The following is a 16,539-nucleotide window of genomic DNA, read 5'->3' on the forward strand; positions in this document are numbered from 1 at the left end:
AGCATAATCCCTTCCAGAAACATGCTTGTAATCCAAAGCACTCATATATCAAAGCAAATTTCCCCATAAGAAATGATGGAAACTCAGCTGATTCATTCCACAATCCAAAAATATTCATATAAAAATGATTACAATACTGTAATACAAAATAATAAAGAAAATACTAAATACAAAGAATAAACAAGTTAACCTGCACTCACCTTTGAAAACCTTCATGGCTTGTGAGACAGAGACAAGAGAGAGGAGGGTTATTATGTAGGAAGACTTTCACTATCACTAACTGAGTCACTGCTATCTATTGGCTCAATGGAATCTTTTTCTCCATGGGGGCCATTGTATGAGCTCACACAAATGTTGACTATGGTACAGTATTAATAAATTCTTGCCATATACCGTATTTAATGTAACTGGCAATAAGACAGCAGAGGAAAGGGTCTCTATCTGCAGGCAGCCTGACCTAGAATGAAGCAAAGCATTCCTAAGCTTACTCTTGTATGGAAAAGCAAAGGACTGTTCATAGGTGTTTTGAAGTGACAAAAAATACACTAGTACCAGTTGTGGGCACTTTCCAATGTTCTGAAAAATCACTGATTTCTGCCAAACACCGTGGCCTGAAAGCGAGCATCTGAGCATGGGGGACGATCACCCACAATCCCGCAGAGAGAGAGAGAGAGAGAGAGAGAGAGAGAGAGAGAGAGAGAAGGACCACTGCTTAGTTGTGATCATATGACGTTTGGCATCATGTACAACTCATATTGCAAGGCATTGCTCGTTTATAAAGTTAAAATTTATTAGAAATGTTTGCTTGTCTTTCAGAACACTAACAAAACAAGCCACCACAATCCATGGTTTTACTGTATAACCCTCTAATCATTAGATTAAAATATAAATTAATTTTTTTAATTATAAAAATATATAGGATTCCAATAAACCAGTTAACAAACTGTATCTAATAGATATTTAGAGAGATACCCTAAGTGTGATATTAACCAATTCTGTCGATCACACATGAATCATTTACAAAAAATGAATATGTTTGAGGTCAGAAAGTCTTTAGAATTTCTAAATAGTAATATGACATGGGTAAAGTTTTCTAATAATAATAAATCAGAAATATTAAAAACAAACAGGTGGTTTTAACATTGCATTTAAAACTGAGGGAAGCTTACACCTCCAGGAAGATGGAAGAGACATATTTCTAATACTTTTTCGAAGTTTTTATTTAAACTCCAGTTAGTTACCATACAGCATAATATTAGTTTCAATGATTCAACACTTCCATACAACACTCCATGCTCATCACAGTAAGCACACTCCTTAATCCAAATCACTTATTTAACCATCTATAATACTTAATTTATGATTAACTAAGAATCTTGAGGATTACATACAAAGCAGAAAAAAAAAAAATCTAAAGTGTAAAGAGAAGACAGACCCGCTAGGGACATTGGGACACAAGAAATGGCACAGAGTTCCCTCGGGGTTTCTTTTTATCTCATATGTCTCAGCACTGGAGCTGAAGAAGGCAATCTGGAAATATCAACTGACTGCAGACCCAAACAACAGCAACAACAACAACAACAACAGACCTGTTATTTCTTAGCCAAAGGACAAGAAAAGAGGATGCTTAACATGATGAAAAAACTTTTCAATGAAAGCTATTCTGCTCCTGCCAAACATCACAGAAAAAAAACTGGCACATCTAAGTTACCTAATTTATTGATATACTATTCTTGACATTACTCCCTTATGACCTTTCTATTTCTGTAATGTCAGGAGTAATGTTCTGTCTTTCATTTTCTATTTTAGTAATTTGGGTCTTCTCTCTTCTTTTTCTTTGCCAGTCTAACTAAAGATTTGTTAAATTTGTTAATATTTTTGAAGATCTTTAGTTTTGATTATTTTCTCCACCACTATTTTCTTCCTTGTTTTATTTACTTCCATTCTAGTCTTTATTATTTCCTTTCCTATGTTTACTTAGTGTATAACTTGGCTTTTTTTTTTTTTTTGTATTTTCTTAACGTGGAAGTTTAGATGATTGATTTAAAATCTTTTCGCCTTTTGCAATACAGGGATGTTGTTTAATTATGTATTTTTCAATTATCAGTTTTGCTTCATGTTTTGTGGTCTGCTACTACGTTCATATATGGCTATTATAGTTACATCTTTTTTTTAACTGCTACATCTTCTTAATTTATTGAACCATTTGCCATTACAAAATGTCTTTTCTTTCTCTAGTAATATTTTCTTAATATATATTTCATCTGATATTAGGATTACCACTCCAGCTCTCTTGGAATCTGAATAAGATACAGTGAGTCAGGGTTTTAAAAACCAATTCTAGCAACCTCTGATTTTACATAGATGTTTATTTTAAGTAGATGTTTTCTCATATATCATTCTAGTTCCTGTGTTGTTTCTTCTCTGTCTCTGTTTTTGGAGTTCTTTTCTTAGTAGTTGCCCTTGGGATTCCAATTAACTTCCAACGTTTAAAACAACATCATTTAATTAATATCAGCTTAATTTTATTAGTACACAAAGTCTTTCCTCCAGTAGAGTTCCCTTCCTTCCACCCTCCTTCGTAATACTATTGTCACACCAATTGCATCTTTATACATCATGGCCCATCAATATGGCCTTATAGTTAGTGTTTTATGCACTTGTCTTTTAAATGAGAATGCAGAAGAGTTTCAAGCAAGATTATATACATTTTAACATTAATATTTAAATGTGTCATCATCTTCACCACTCTTTATTTCTCCATGCAGTTGTGAGCCATTATCTATTGTCCTTTCAGTTCAGCCTGAAAAACTCCCATTAGTATTTCTAATAGGGCAGATATACAAACACTGGATTCTCTTAGTTTTTGTTTAGTAATGTCTTAATTATTCTTTCATTTTTGAATGATGGTTTTTGTGAAATAGATTTCTTGGTTGATAGTCTTTTTTATTTATTTTTATTTTATTTTTTAAAATACTTTAAATATGTCATCTCCCCGCCCTCTATTATCTCCCTACCTAAGTACAAAAGGAGGTACCTCCAATGGGATGCAAATTCTCAATAAGCTGATTCTGCAGCAAATAAAAGTTATAAAATCTTGGAGGGAACCTCAAGTGAGAGCTATGGAGAGTGAACGAAAGCAGAAAGATTTTAGGAAAGGAGGAGCAATAAAAAAAAATTCATATAAAAATTATATACTATAGAAACATGAAACATAATGGGAATGATCACTTACCTCTTAACAGATACCATGGAGGTCAAAAGACAGTGAAATAATATCTTTGCAGTGCTGAAATAAAAAGGAAATAAATGTGTCAATTCAGAATTCTATATTCAATGACATTACTTTTCAAGAATGAATATGAAGTAAAGACATTTTCAGACAATGGAACAATAAGAGTTATCTGAAAGAATTAAAGGGAAAAGCAATCCCAGCTCACAAACTACCAAGAATAATGTTTGTTCACAAAAGCCAGATTAGAAAACCTCGCACTGCATGAGACATTGGCTCAAATACTCAGACGGGTTTTGTCTCAGATGGGAGGGTAAATAATCTTAGATGAAGTAAATGCACTGGCCCCACTGAGAAGCTTAAAAGCAAGACCTAACATTTTACAGTGCTTCTGAAGACATTAATAGCATCCAAGGACAAACTCAAGAATATTTATAGCATGCAGAAATATCCAGCACCCATAAGGAAAATCTATGATCTCAGGCCTCCTACCAAAAACTATGGTAGGCAAAGAAGCAGAAAATAGGACTCCTGATTACAATAAGACAAATAATAAAAATTGACCCAAGTATGATACAGATGATATAATTAATAGAAAGGGATATCAAAAGTTAGAATATATATATTTTGCTTGTAAGAAGTGTATACTTTTTAAAATAGCAGAGAACTGAAAAATAAAACTTAAAAGTTTCATTCACTATAGAAGAAATGAATTCACTTAGGAATAAATTCACAAAAGCCATGCAGTATCTCCACACCAAAATCTACAGAACACTGCCAACTCAAATTAAAGGACACTAAAATTGAACGCATCTCATTATATTTTGGGAAAATCAATCACTTTATGGATTCAAGACAATAACTATCAAAATTACTACAGATACTTTTGGAGAAATTAATGGTGATTCTAAAATTTTATAGAAATAAATGACCCACTAGAGCCAAAGAGGTTGTGAAAAACAAGTATCCAGTGGTCTGATTACACTACTGAATTTTAAGGCATAATATAATATAAATGTATAATCATCAAACAGTATGATATAGGTGAAAGAATGGAGATATATGGAACAGATACATGGAACAGAACAGAATTCAGAAACAGACCCAACCATAAGTTTTCAATTGATTTTCGACAAAGATGTTAAGGCAATTCAATGACAAAAGAAAAGTTTTTGCAAAAACTCATGCTAGAACCATTTGGTTATGTATTTAGGAGAAAAATGAACACACACAAAAATTAACTTGAAACAGATCAAAGACTAAAATTAAAAGTTAATATTATAAAAACTTCTTGAAGAAAACATAAAAGAACATTTTTATTGCCTTCGATAGGCAAAGATTTCTTAGGTAAGACACAAGAAATGCAAGTCCTAATTGAAAAATTAGGAAATTGGAGTCTCAAAATAGGAACACTTTATCTTCAAAAGATGCCATTAAGGAAACAAAAATTCAAGCCACCAAATGGGAATAGTTTCAGTACATATATGTGACATATTTGTAGCCAGAATATATCAAGAAATCTTATGAACCATTTATAAGAGGGCAAACAGTCCATTAAAAAAGTACAAATATTTGGACAGATAAATTGACCAATAAACACATGAAAAAGTGTTTAACATCATTTGTCATCAAGGGACTGCAAATCAAAATCGTAACTTCACATTATTACACATTTATTAAAATGGTTAAAAAGTTAAGAGGTGCTTGGGTGGCTCTGTCAGTTGAGCATCTGGCTCAATATCGGCTCAAGTCATGATCTTGAGCCAAGTCTGGCTCTGTGTGCTGAGCATGAAGCCTGCATGGGATGCTTTCTCTCCCTCTCCTTCTGCCCCTCCCACACTCGTTCTCTGTCTCCGTCTCTCTCTCTCTCAAAATAAACAAATAAACTTTTTTTTTTTTTAAAGAACTGTCTATACAAAGTTTTGTAGTAGATGTGATGCTGCTAAAATGTAATACATTGTTGGTAGGAACTTAAAATGGAACAGCTACTTCGGAAAAATATTTGGAAGTCTCATAAAATATTAAGCATATAATTATCATCATTCCCAGGCATTCATTTCTATGTATTTACTCCATATAAATAGGAACATTTTTCAATATAAAGACAAGTACATATGCCCAATACAGTTTGACTTTTAGTACTGAAAGCCCTGCATATTGAGAAACCCTTCAATCCTGGGCAAACTGGGATTTGTTTTTTTCCATCACCCATAATACAGATGTAAGAGTAAATAAATAAATAAGTTGAAAGTTTAATGAGTAAAGATATTTATATATTTTTAAAGTGCCTTTCTCTAAATCACATTTACAAAGGAGCAAAAATAAGTTTTCAGTGTTGAAGTCTGGCAGACAACACATTAATCAATAATCAAAGTGAACATCATCAATCATGATACAAACGGAAATCTTGTGCCACTTGATAGGATGCAACGAAGACCATGCAACATGTATCTGTGATATTCTCGTCAAAAAGTTCAGCCTGCATATAATCGTAAGGGAGTATCACAGTTAAGCTGTAATTTTCAAATGTATTAAGCTACCGAAAGTCAAGGAAAGGCTGAGAAACAGCTCCAGAATGAAGGAGATTAAAGAAGTATGACATCTAAATTAAGATTCTGAAGTTGACACCTTCTCTATTAACAAATAATGGAGAGGCAATTGGTAAAATGGAACAGGCTGTAAAGTTCAGATGATAGTAATGTATCAATGTAAATTTATTTATTATATTGATCCCACTGCAGTTATGTAGGGGAATGTCCTTTTATGTAGAAAATACACCCTGAAGTATTCAGGGATGATGGGCATTAAGTTAATAACTTGTTGTCAAATAACTCAGGAATAATTTTTCTATACTCTATCTCTTGTTTTTGTAAGTTTGTGATTGTTTAGATATATAAGAAAACACTTAAATCTTCTAAATGAAAAAAATGACACCATATCTAAGGCTTGTAAAAAGTTATAGTTTAAGAGAAGACAAATGGTCAGAAGCCATCTCTGTTTAATGAGGAGTTGCTCTAGTACACAAGATTTGCTGAAGAATAGTCTGGGGCTACTAACATGAAAAAAAATCTCTAGTTCAAAACAGTATTAAATGTTAAACACATTAAAGCAACTAAAATAAAATTACATTGGCTATTAAAATTTCTACAAAGCACTTCCATTTTCATATTCAAACATGTGAAATACAGTTTTAGAATTCAAAAATGATTTAAGTGTATGGAAACTCATCCAATAAAACTTTACACTCCTTTAAAAGTTACCGATTGGGGTGCCTGGGTGGCTCAGTTGGTTAAGTGTCTGATTTCGGCTCAGGTAATGATCTCTCAGTTTGTGGGTTCGAGCCCCGCGTGGGGCTCTGTGCTGACAGCTTGCTCAGAGCCTGGAGCCTACTCCAGATTCTGTCTCCCTTTCTCTCTGCCCCTCTCCTGCTCACACTCTGTCTCTGTCTCTCTCAAAAATAAACAAATGTTAAAAAAATTTTTAAGATACTGATTAAACTTATTAACATTGAATTCCACATATTCCCATTTTAGTAAAGTATGTCACTTTCATGCAAGTTAATTTTTCAACATATATTTTTTATACTTTGGATAACTAATAGATTTTGCCTAACCCTAGACAATATCTCTTATGAAAAAATTATCACAAATTCAAGTGTATTTAGTCTTTGTGAAGTAAACAGAGTGAACTGGAAATTTCATTTATGTCCAAGTAACATTCCAAACATGATTCAATAACAATACTGGTACAAATTATTTTCCCTCAGTTATACACTACAGTATTTTGAAAAACTAGGAAAAATCAAATGAATTACATGGAAAATATTATGATTTTCATTCTTTATAAGTGTATTTCAAAGGAAGAATGGGTGATTTGAGGGAGAGCTCACATTCATTAATGAAAATAAATTAAAAGTTGGATCATGTAAGTACAAGCATAGCAATAAAAAGGGTCTTTGCCATTGATGGCGATTTGCATTTACCTCTACATAAATAGAATAAAATTTAGGGGAAATAATAAAGAATAAAAAGAAAGTGAATGAAAGAAAATAAAATAGCCATTCAACCCTGGCTTCTGGAAGATAAATTGTATGACTAGCCCAAGGGCAATTTATAATCTTCAGCACAGCTTCCTGGGGAGCCTGCCAATAGGCAAATGCTAAAGCCAGAAAAACTGCCTTCATAGCTTGACATCAGAGCTCCAAGATGGCTATCAGAGGCTTAATGGTGACCTGAGGTTCTGACCTTCTCAACAAAATAAGGGAAATTTAGGGGAAAGAAGTCAGAATATGGATTGGTAAGTTTGTGATCTGTACATGGTCCTCACAGGGCATTCTACCTGGGTATATCAATGGTATATACTCCTCTTGACACACTAGACCCAATTATAAGAGTTTGGAAGAAAGCCTATTTTATACAAACTTGTCTTAATTCTTTATAATTCATACTTACTTTATTAGGCACCTCAAATATTAATGTCTTTTGAGTGCACTGAAATGAATATCAATGACTTCAGGTTGTTTCTTTTCTGATTCTAAACCAGAAGATAACAGAAGCAGCATTTAGCATGTACATTCTAAGTGCATTTTTATTGCCATTGGTAATATAGCTGGATATGATTATGTGCTAGGTGATTGCAAAATAAACAGAACTACATATGGCTAGCAGTTAAAGACACTACAGACTGTCTTGTTTAATCGGTTATCTAAGAGATTCATTTTTCTAATGAAAAATTACTAGAGCCAGCATTAAGACATTTATAAATGTAAAAACAACAAATAAAAATGTCCTTAAAAACAAGCAACCGTTCAAGTTACTCTTTGTGGTAAATTTGTTGTAGTACACCGTTGAGTAAGGATAAACAAGCTAACGAATGGGAAAACATATTTTACTAAATGTCACTTGCATGAATTAAACTTTCACAACTACCCTAATAAAACAATTCAATTAGGAAGAGATTCACATGTTTGCAGTTTGCTTGAGGTACAAATAGATGGCCCTCTTAGGAGCAAAATGTCACATTTTCATCATTTTCTGGTAGATATTTAAAAGAATTCAGACATACAAATATTATCTTCAATTTTTTTCTTCACTGACATTATAAAATAGAACTTAAAATAACAGTTTAGTAATTAAGATATTATAAATTGAAGCTTTGTGTAAAGTTGAATTATATATAATTATCTATGCTCTAATCTGGAATATTTTGTAGTCTTCATTTTGTTTTTAAAGATATTAAAAGTTTTAAATTATAAAAGCCTTCCTTTTAATGTTTAAGTCCTTTTAAAAGTATTTAACTTGAGATCATTGTAAATTCACATTCAGTTCTAAGACATAATACAGAGAATAATACATCTTGCATAGCTAGAGTAAGAAAACACAACCAGAAAATTGACATTGATACAATCCACCATCCATGTTTGCATTTCAGCAATTTTAATTTGTGTGTGCATACATGTGTGTGTGTATTGAGTTCTGTGCCACTTTATTTTATAGGTAGAATCATATGACTATCATCACATTCAAAGTAACAGTTTCATCACAAGGATGCCTTATGCTACCCTTTTATAAGCCACATCCACCTCTCTCCCTCTTGTTTGTAACCCCTACCAATCACTAACTTTGTTGTATGGCTCTATAATCCAATCATTTCAAGAGTGGTATATAAATTTAATCATACTGTATTTTCAGATTGGCCTTTTTTTACTTACCACAATTCTCTGGAGATTCAAATAAGTTTTGTGTTATCAATACTTTTTTTTTTCCAAGTAGTATTCCATGGTATAGATTTGCCACAGATTGTTTTACCATTCACCTATCTAAGGACATTTGGGTTGCTTTCATCTGGGGGATATTATAAACAGAGCTACTATAAGCATTTGTTATAGGTTTTGTATGAATATAAGTTCTCAGGTCTTTGGGACAAATGCCCAGGATTAAATTTACCAGGACACATGGTAATTATATGTTTAATTGGTTAAGAAACTATTGGGGCGCCTGGCTGGCGCAGTCAGTTAAGCGTCCGACTTCAGCCAGGTCACGATCTCGCGGTCCGTGAGTTCGAGCCCCGCGTCAGGCTCTGGGCTGATGGCTCGGAGCCTGGAGCCTGTTTCCGATTCTGTGTCTCCCTCTCTGCCCCTCCCCCGTTCATGCTCTGTCTCTCTCTGTCCCAAAAATAAATAAAAAACGTTGAAGAAAAAAAAAAAAAAAAAAAAAGAAACTATTATAATCTTCCAGACTGGATATACTATTTTACATTTCCACTAGTAGTGTGTATAAGTGATCCAATTTTTCTGTAACCTCACCATAATCTGGTATTATTATTCTTTATTTTAGCCAATCTGATAGGCAGATAGTGTTAGCTGTGGTTTTGATTTACTTTTCCCTAATGACTAATGATGTTTAACGTATTTAGTGAATATATTTACTTCCTGTATTTACCTTACAGTTAAATGTCTAGTCATGTATTTTGCTCATTTTCTAATTGATTTTTTTTTTTACATTTTTCTATTGAGTTTAGGGAGTTCTTCATATATTCTAGATACCAGTCCTTTGTCAGAAATGTGGTTTGCAAACATTTTCTCCAAATCTGTAATTTATCTATTCATCTTTTTAATAGGGTTTTCCATAGAGTAAAAGTTTTTAATTTCAAAAAGGGCAATTTATCAATTTTTCATTCATACAGATCATGCATTTAAGGCTAAGGAAGTCTAAGAACATTTTGCCTAGCCATAAATTTTCTTCTTTTTTACTTTTTGTAAATGTTTTATATTTTCATGCTTACGATTAACTCCATGATCAGCTTTGAGTTAATTTTGGTATAAAGTATAAAGTCTGAGGGTTTTTTGGAAGGGGTGGGGGTACAGTCTACGCATGTCCAATTTTTGGAAAATGCTATTCTTCCTCCATTGGATAGACTGTTGTTGCGCCAATCTTGTTTCATCAATTTTGTTTAGTAAAAAATCAGTAGGGCATATTTGTGCAAAACTACTTCTGGGTTTTCTATTCTTTTCCATTGAGCTATTTCATGATCTATCTATCCCTCTTCTGGTACCAAAATTCGATGATTATTGTAACCAGTACACCTTAACATTGGTAGAGTGATTAATCTTACTTCATTACTTTTATTCAAAACTGTTATATCTATAATAGGTCTTGTTCTTGTCCATATAATTTTTAGAATATACCTAAAATGTCTACAAAGAACTTGCTAAAATTTTTCTTTCCAAAAAATTTTTTTAATGTTTATTTTATTATTTTAAAAGAGAGAAAGAGCTAGAGCACAAGTAGGGGAGGGGCAGAGAGAGAGGGAGACACAGAATCCAAAGCAGGCTCCAGGCACAGGCCCGACGTGGGGCTCGAATCCACTAACCATGAGATCATGACCTGAGCCAAAGTCAGACGCCTAACCAACTGAGCCACCCAGGCACACTTGCTAAGATTTTAACAGAAATTGAATTAAGCTTATAGATCAATTTGGAGAGAACTGACAGTTTACCAACATTGAGTCTTCTAATCCATGAACACGGTATTTCACTCCATTTATTTAGGTCTTTTTTGATATCTTTCATGAGGATTTTGAAATCTTCAACATATAGTTCCTACATGTTTTGTTAGATATATCCAAGCATTTAATTTTCATTGTATCCATTGTAAATTTTTTTTTTAATTTTGGTACCCATATATTCATTATTAATATGTAGAAATAAGATTGATTTGTTTGTGTTAATCTTGTATCCTGAGACCTTGCTGAATTCACTTAGTTGTAGGAGTTCCTCTGAATATTACTCAGGGTTTTATATGTAGACTATCATGTCTTTTGCAAATGAGAACAGTTTTATTTCATCCTATGCAATTTGTATGTTTTTTACACTTTTTCTTGCCTTGCCCTATTGTGCTGGTTAGAATTTCCAGCACCATTTTGAATAAGTATGGTGAGAACAAACATTCTTGTCTCATTCCCAGTCTTAAAGGGAAAACATTCAACTTTTAACAACGAAGCATTCTATTGCTGAAGGTTTTTGTACATGTTCTTTTTCAAGTCAAGAAAGTCCCATTCTATTCCTAGCACTTAGAGTTTTTATTCATGAAGGGGTACTGGACTTTGTCAAATACTTTTCTGCATCTACTGATATTTTAAAATAATTTTTCTTGTTTACCCTATTGATACTGTGGATTTTATTGTTTGATCTTCAAATGTTAAACCAGACTTACATAATTGTAATAAATCCCACTTGATAATAATATATAATTATTTTTATACATTGTTGGATTTGATTTGATAATTATTTTGTTGACAATTTTTATCTATGTTCATGAGAAATAATTGGTTTTTAATTTTCTATTCTCATAATTTATCTCATTTTAGTTTTATGGTAATTCTGGCCTCATCAAATGAGTTAAAATCTCTTCTGGAAAAGAATGTAGAGAATTGGTATCATTTATTCCTCAAATGTTAGCAAAACTCACGCGTGAACCCATCTTTTCTTAGTATTTTCTTTTTTTTGGAAGATTAGTTATTATTGATTGAATTCTTTATTAATCTATGTAGGTGAATTTATATTATCCATTTCTCATTGCATGAATTTTGGTAGATTGTATCTTTCTTTTTTTTTTTTTAATTTTTTTTAACGTTTATTTATTTTTGAGACAGAGAGAGACAGAGCATGAACGGGGGAGGGTCAGAGAGAGGGAGACACAGAATCTGAAACAGGCTCCAGGCTCTGAGCTGTCAGCACAGAGCCCGACGCGGGGCTCGAACTCACGGACCGTGAGATCATGACCTGAGCCGAAGTCGGACGCTTAACCGACTGAGCCACCCAGGCGCCCCGGTAGATTGTATCTTTCAAGGAATTGGCCTATTTCATCTAAATTATCAAATTTCTGGGCATAGAGTTTCTCATTTTATATTTTAATTTTAATGTCCATGGGGTTAGTAGTGGTGATCACCTTTCATTTCTGATATTAGTTATTTGTGTGATCAATGGATAGAGAGAGACAGAGAGGCAAAGAGAGATATAGAGCTGTTGGGTAGCCTAGCTAGGGGTTGGTTAATTTTATTTGTTATTTCAAAGAAGAAGCTTTTGGTTTTGGGTGCCTGGGTGGCTCAGTCCATTAAGTGTCTGACTCTTGATTTTAGCTCAGGCCATGATCTTAGGAACCGTGAGATTGAAAGCCCAACGTTGGGCTCTAAGCTAATTTCACAGAGCCTGCTTGGGATTCTCTGTCTCTCGCTGCCCCTCCCCACTCACGTTAGCATGCTCTCTCTCTCCCTCTCTCAAAAAATAAATAAATAAAAAATAAATAAATAAATATATAAATAAATAGAAGTAGCTTTTGGTTTTGTTCATTTTCTCTACTGTTTTCTTGTTTCAATTCTATTGAGTTCTGACTTTATTATTTCCTTCATTCTGCCTACCTTGGGTTTATTTTGCTCTTCTTTTTCTGTTTTCTTAAGGTAGGAACTTAAGGACTTGAAACCTGTCCTCTCTTCTGTTTAAACACATAGTCCCATAAATGTCCTTCTCAGTACTATTAATTGCATTCTAAATATTTTGGTATATTTTCAATTTCTCTCAGTACATAATTCTCATTATTTTAAAAAGGAAATACATATACCACCAAAAAAGAAAAAAAAAAAAAAACCAACAACAACACTATATCAGGTGATACAGTTACTAAATATAAAAAGAATTTCCCCTGTTTTCATATTTAATGGTGAGGCAGCCTCAAGGTTTTTCTCTAATCATGTAAAAATGAATTCCTATATGAACATGTATGTAACACTATTTTGATAGGAGGGGATAATATAAAGGTTTCATTTAACATTTCTTGTATTAATGGTCCTTCTTCCAGGTCATGAGGGTGAAGTGGTTTTTGAAAGGTTGAATGGAGGTTGTACATTCTACCTAAGAGGTCAGAAACTGGCAAAATAAGTATTTGTGGGTCACAGATTCACATAGCTATATGTGAATAAATCTAGTCAAATGTAAACTTATCAATTGATCTTTATAGGCTCTCCCATTCTGAAAGGTGAACATCTGTTGCACATTAGATTAGTGTAAATTCAGAGCAGAGCCCAGTCATCTCCATAAAGTCTAAGTATGTTCACATTCTTAGTGTATAACCACTTTGGTAAATGACTATGTTTCTTTAGAAAGACTAAGAAAAAGATTTACCCGAGTGAATATAGAACTTGGGTCTAGCCCAATCATGCTAATTTACTCACTTGTGCAATTTGCCTTAGAGATGGGCAAGTCATCTTCCCACCTCAGGGTATATACACTTGCTATTCCCACTGCCTAGAATAATCTTTCCCATCATGACATCTTGCTTAACTTCCTCAATTCTTAAAAGTCTTCATTAAAATTTCACTTTCTTAATGAACTCTTCTATGGCTATCCTATTTTTATGTGTACCCTGACCCTAAACCTTTACCATTTGTTTCTTTATATGTCCCAGTTGTCTTGCTTACTAATTGAATTTCCACTAATTCATGAATTCCATGAAGGCAGAGAACTCACTGCTATATTCCCATGTGTCTAAAACTGTGCCTGGAACATAGTACTGCTCAACAATGTTTACTGAATAAGTAAATTACTAATCACCTCTCCTAATGGTTAAGAATGAGCGATCTGGTGCCAGATGTTTGGGTTCAAATCCTTGTTCAGCCAATTTGTAGCTGTGTGATATAAAGAAACTTACTTAACTTCTCTGTGGTTTAATTCATTCATCTATAAAATTAAGAAAACAGTAGTATTTATCATAGGAGTTGTTAGGAAGATATTACGAAATATTTTTCACAGTGCTTTGCAGACAGGAAATGCTAGAATGCTAGTTCTTATGGTAACCTTTTTGTTATTAGATTACCATATAAATAGAAAGATTAGAAAGATCATTAGAAATGTATCTGCTAAATTATGTATATTGGTTAACTTGGGGGTCTGGTAGTAAAAGACATAGTTTACATATTTCTGTATTGTTCAGGTAAAAATAACTATTAAAAAATATATGTATCTGTATACAATGTCTCTCTCTATAATACAGATACATCTATTTACCTATCTGCTGTTTATCTCCTTTTCCTTGGAAACAATTATTCTATTAATTCTACTCATCACTTTCCACCAATAAGTGATTACAGATATATTATTTTTCACATCTAACATGGTCCTCTGGTGAGGCTGATTTAGGATTCCTTTATTGCCCCAAAGGTCCAACTCTAACATCTGAGAGTTTTATTCCTTGGGGCTTTTCTTCTCAACTTCCCAGGTAGCCTGCTTCTCATTTGCTCCACAGCTGTGTGGTGGTACTTCAATTAAGAATACAGACCCATAGCTATCAAAACCAGCAATATACTCAATGAAATTTTGAAGCTCCCATAGACTCACTTAGTGTTTTCCCCTCAAGAAATCCATGATATTTCCCTTCAACCAGCATGTAAATTCATTTACTAAATCCCTGTCATGACTGAAAATCATTTGTTATATTTCAGTAATCTCAAAAGAAGTAAGAGGAAAAAATGTTTTAGAAGATTGTTTTTGTTTCTTATTATAACATATAATTATTATTGAAAATTCTGGGGTACAAATACAAAGATATAAACAAATAAGAACAGAAATAAAAACAGTCAGAATGCCATTAAAATATACATTGTACAGCAATGAGCATTTACCTTAAGATTTTTATGTAATTCTGTGTATTATCCTATACTATATACACATATGTATGTATATACACATATTTACCAATATCTATGTGTACATATATATCTTATGTGTTTATTTTCACTTTTATTTTTTTTTTTTAATTTTTTTTTTCAACGCTTTTTATTTATTTTTGGGACAGAGAGAGACAGAGCATGAACGGGGGAGGGGCAGAGAGAGAGGGAGACACAGAATCGGAAACAGGCTCCAGGCTCCGAGCCATCAGCCCAGAGCCTGACGCGGGGCTCGAACTCACGGACCGCGAGATCGTGACCTGGCTGAAGTCGGACGTTTAACCGACTGCACCACCCAGGCGCCCCTATTTTCACTTTTAAATATACATGTACATATTTATACATATAAACATAAGTGTGAAGATACACATAAACACTAATATTGTAAATTTACACTCTAAAATAAAGGTACCATTTTATATGCTCAAAGAACTATCAAAATGGCCATATTATTTCACTCTCATGAATTATTTTCTCACTCTTTTCTCTTCCCTTCTCCTCCTCCTTTTCTTTATTCTCCTCCTCCTTCTCCTTCTCTCTCTCTCTCTCTCTCACTTTAACCAAAATGAGGGGAATAACATAATCACATTAAAGTATACTTTCTTTTAAAATTATAACTTAAAGTTACCATTATGTTTTCAGCCATTTATAATTTTTTTTTCATTTTGTGAAAAGCATTACTTATCAAATTATTACCTTTATATGGTCTTATTTTAATTTTATTTAATGAGGTTGTTATGGACTGAATTGTATCCCCTCCACACCAAATTTATATATTGAATTCTTAATCCCCAGTCCATCAGAGTGTGACTGTATCAAAGATAGGGTCTTTGAAAGAGGTGATTAAGTTAAAGTGAGGTCATTGGGATGGGCCTCAATCCAACACAACTGGTGTTATAAGAAAGACACAGACATGAACAGAGGTAAAATAATGTGAAGATACAGGGAGAAAATGAACATCTACAAGCCAAATGGAGAGGCCTCAGAAGAAACCAACTCAGAAAGCACCTTGGTTTTGGGCCTCCAACCTCCAGAATTGTGAGAAAATAAATTTTGCTGTCTAAGCCACCCAGTTTGTGTTACTTTTTTTATGATAGCCTGAGAATACTAATTCAGGTATTAATATACATATGCTGAAAACATATTTTCTAGTTTGTCATTTGGTTTTTGTAAGTAAACATTTTTGAAGCATGACTTAATGCCAGAAAAGTATATCATCAGAATTGTACAGCTTCCTAAATTTTCTCAAAAGGAGTAGACCTGGGTAACCACTCCTAGGTCAAGAAGTAGAACCTCATTAGCCCTCAGAATCCACTCTCTGTTTTGTTTTTAGATCTCTAAAGCGAGCAACTGGCAATTTTAACTTTACAGTTCAAAATTGCTTTTTTTTTCATTTTTTTTAATAATTTGTTAATATTTATTTATTTCCGAAGGAGAGAGAGTCAGGGCATGAGTGGAGGAGGGGCAGAGAGAGACAGAGAGTAGAGCATGAGTTGGAGAGGGGCAGAGAGAGACAGACAGACAGACAGACAGAATCTGAAGCAGGCTCCAGGCTCTGAGCTGTCAGCACAGAGCCTGACACAGGGCTC

The 16,539-nt window shown here is 33.4% G+C and overlaps 1 long non-coding RNA gene across 1 annotated transcript in view; it reads right to left on the minus strand.

The window, feature by feature from the left end:
• Positions 1-228: 228 nt before the first annotated feature.
• Positions 229-16,539, minus strand: part of LOC131509041 (uncharacterized) — a 161,519-nt gene continuing 145,208 nt past the window's right edge. Inside the window, exons 3-4 of the long non-coding RNA XR_009260271.1 lie at positions 3,236-3,289; positions 229-625 (exon numbers count right to left, since the gene is read on the minus strand). This is a non-coding gene — a long non-coding RNA (uncharacterized LOC131509041). The remainder of the gene's footprint in view (positions 626-3,235; positions 3,290-16,539) is intronic.

The sequence above is a fragment of the Neofelis nebulosa genome, chromosome 4 (assembly GCF_028018385.1).
Source record: "Neofelis nebulosa isolate mNeoNeb1 chromosome 4, mNeoNeb1.pri, whole genome shotgun sequence".
NCBI classification, from domain to species: Eukaryota; Metazoa; Chordata; class Mammalia; order Carnivora; family Felidae; genus Neofelis; species Neofelis nebulosa.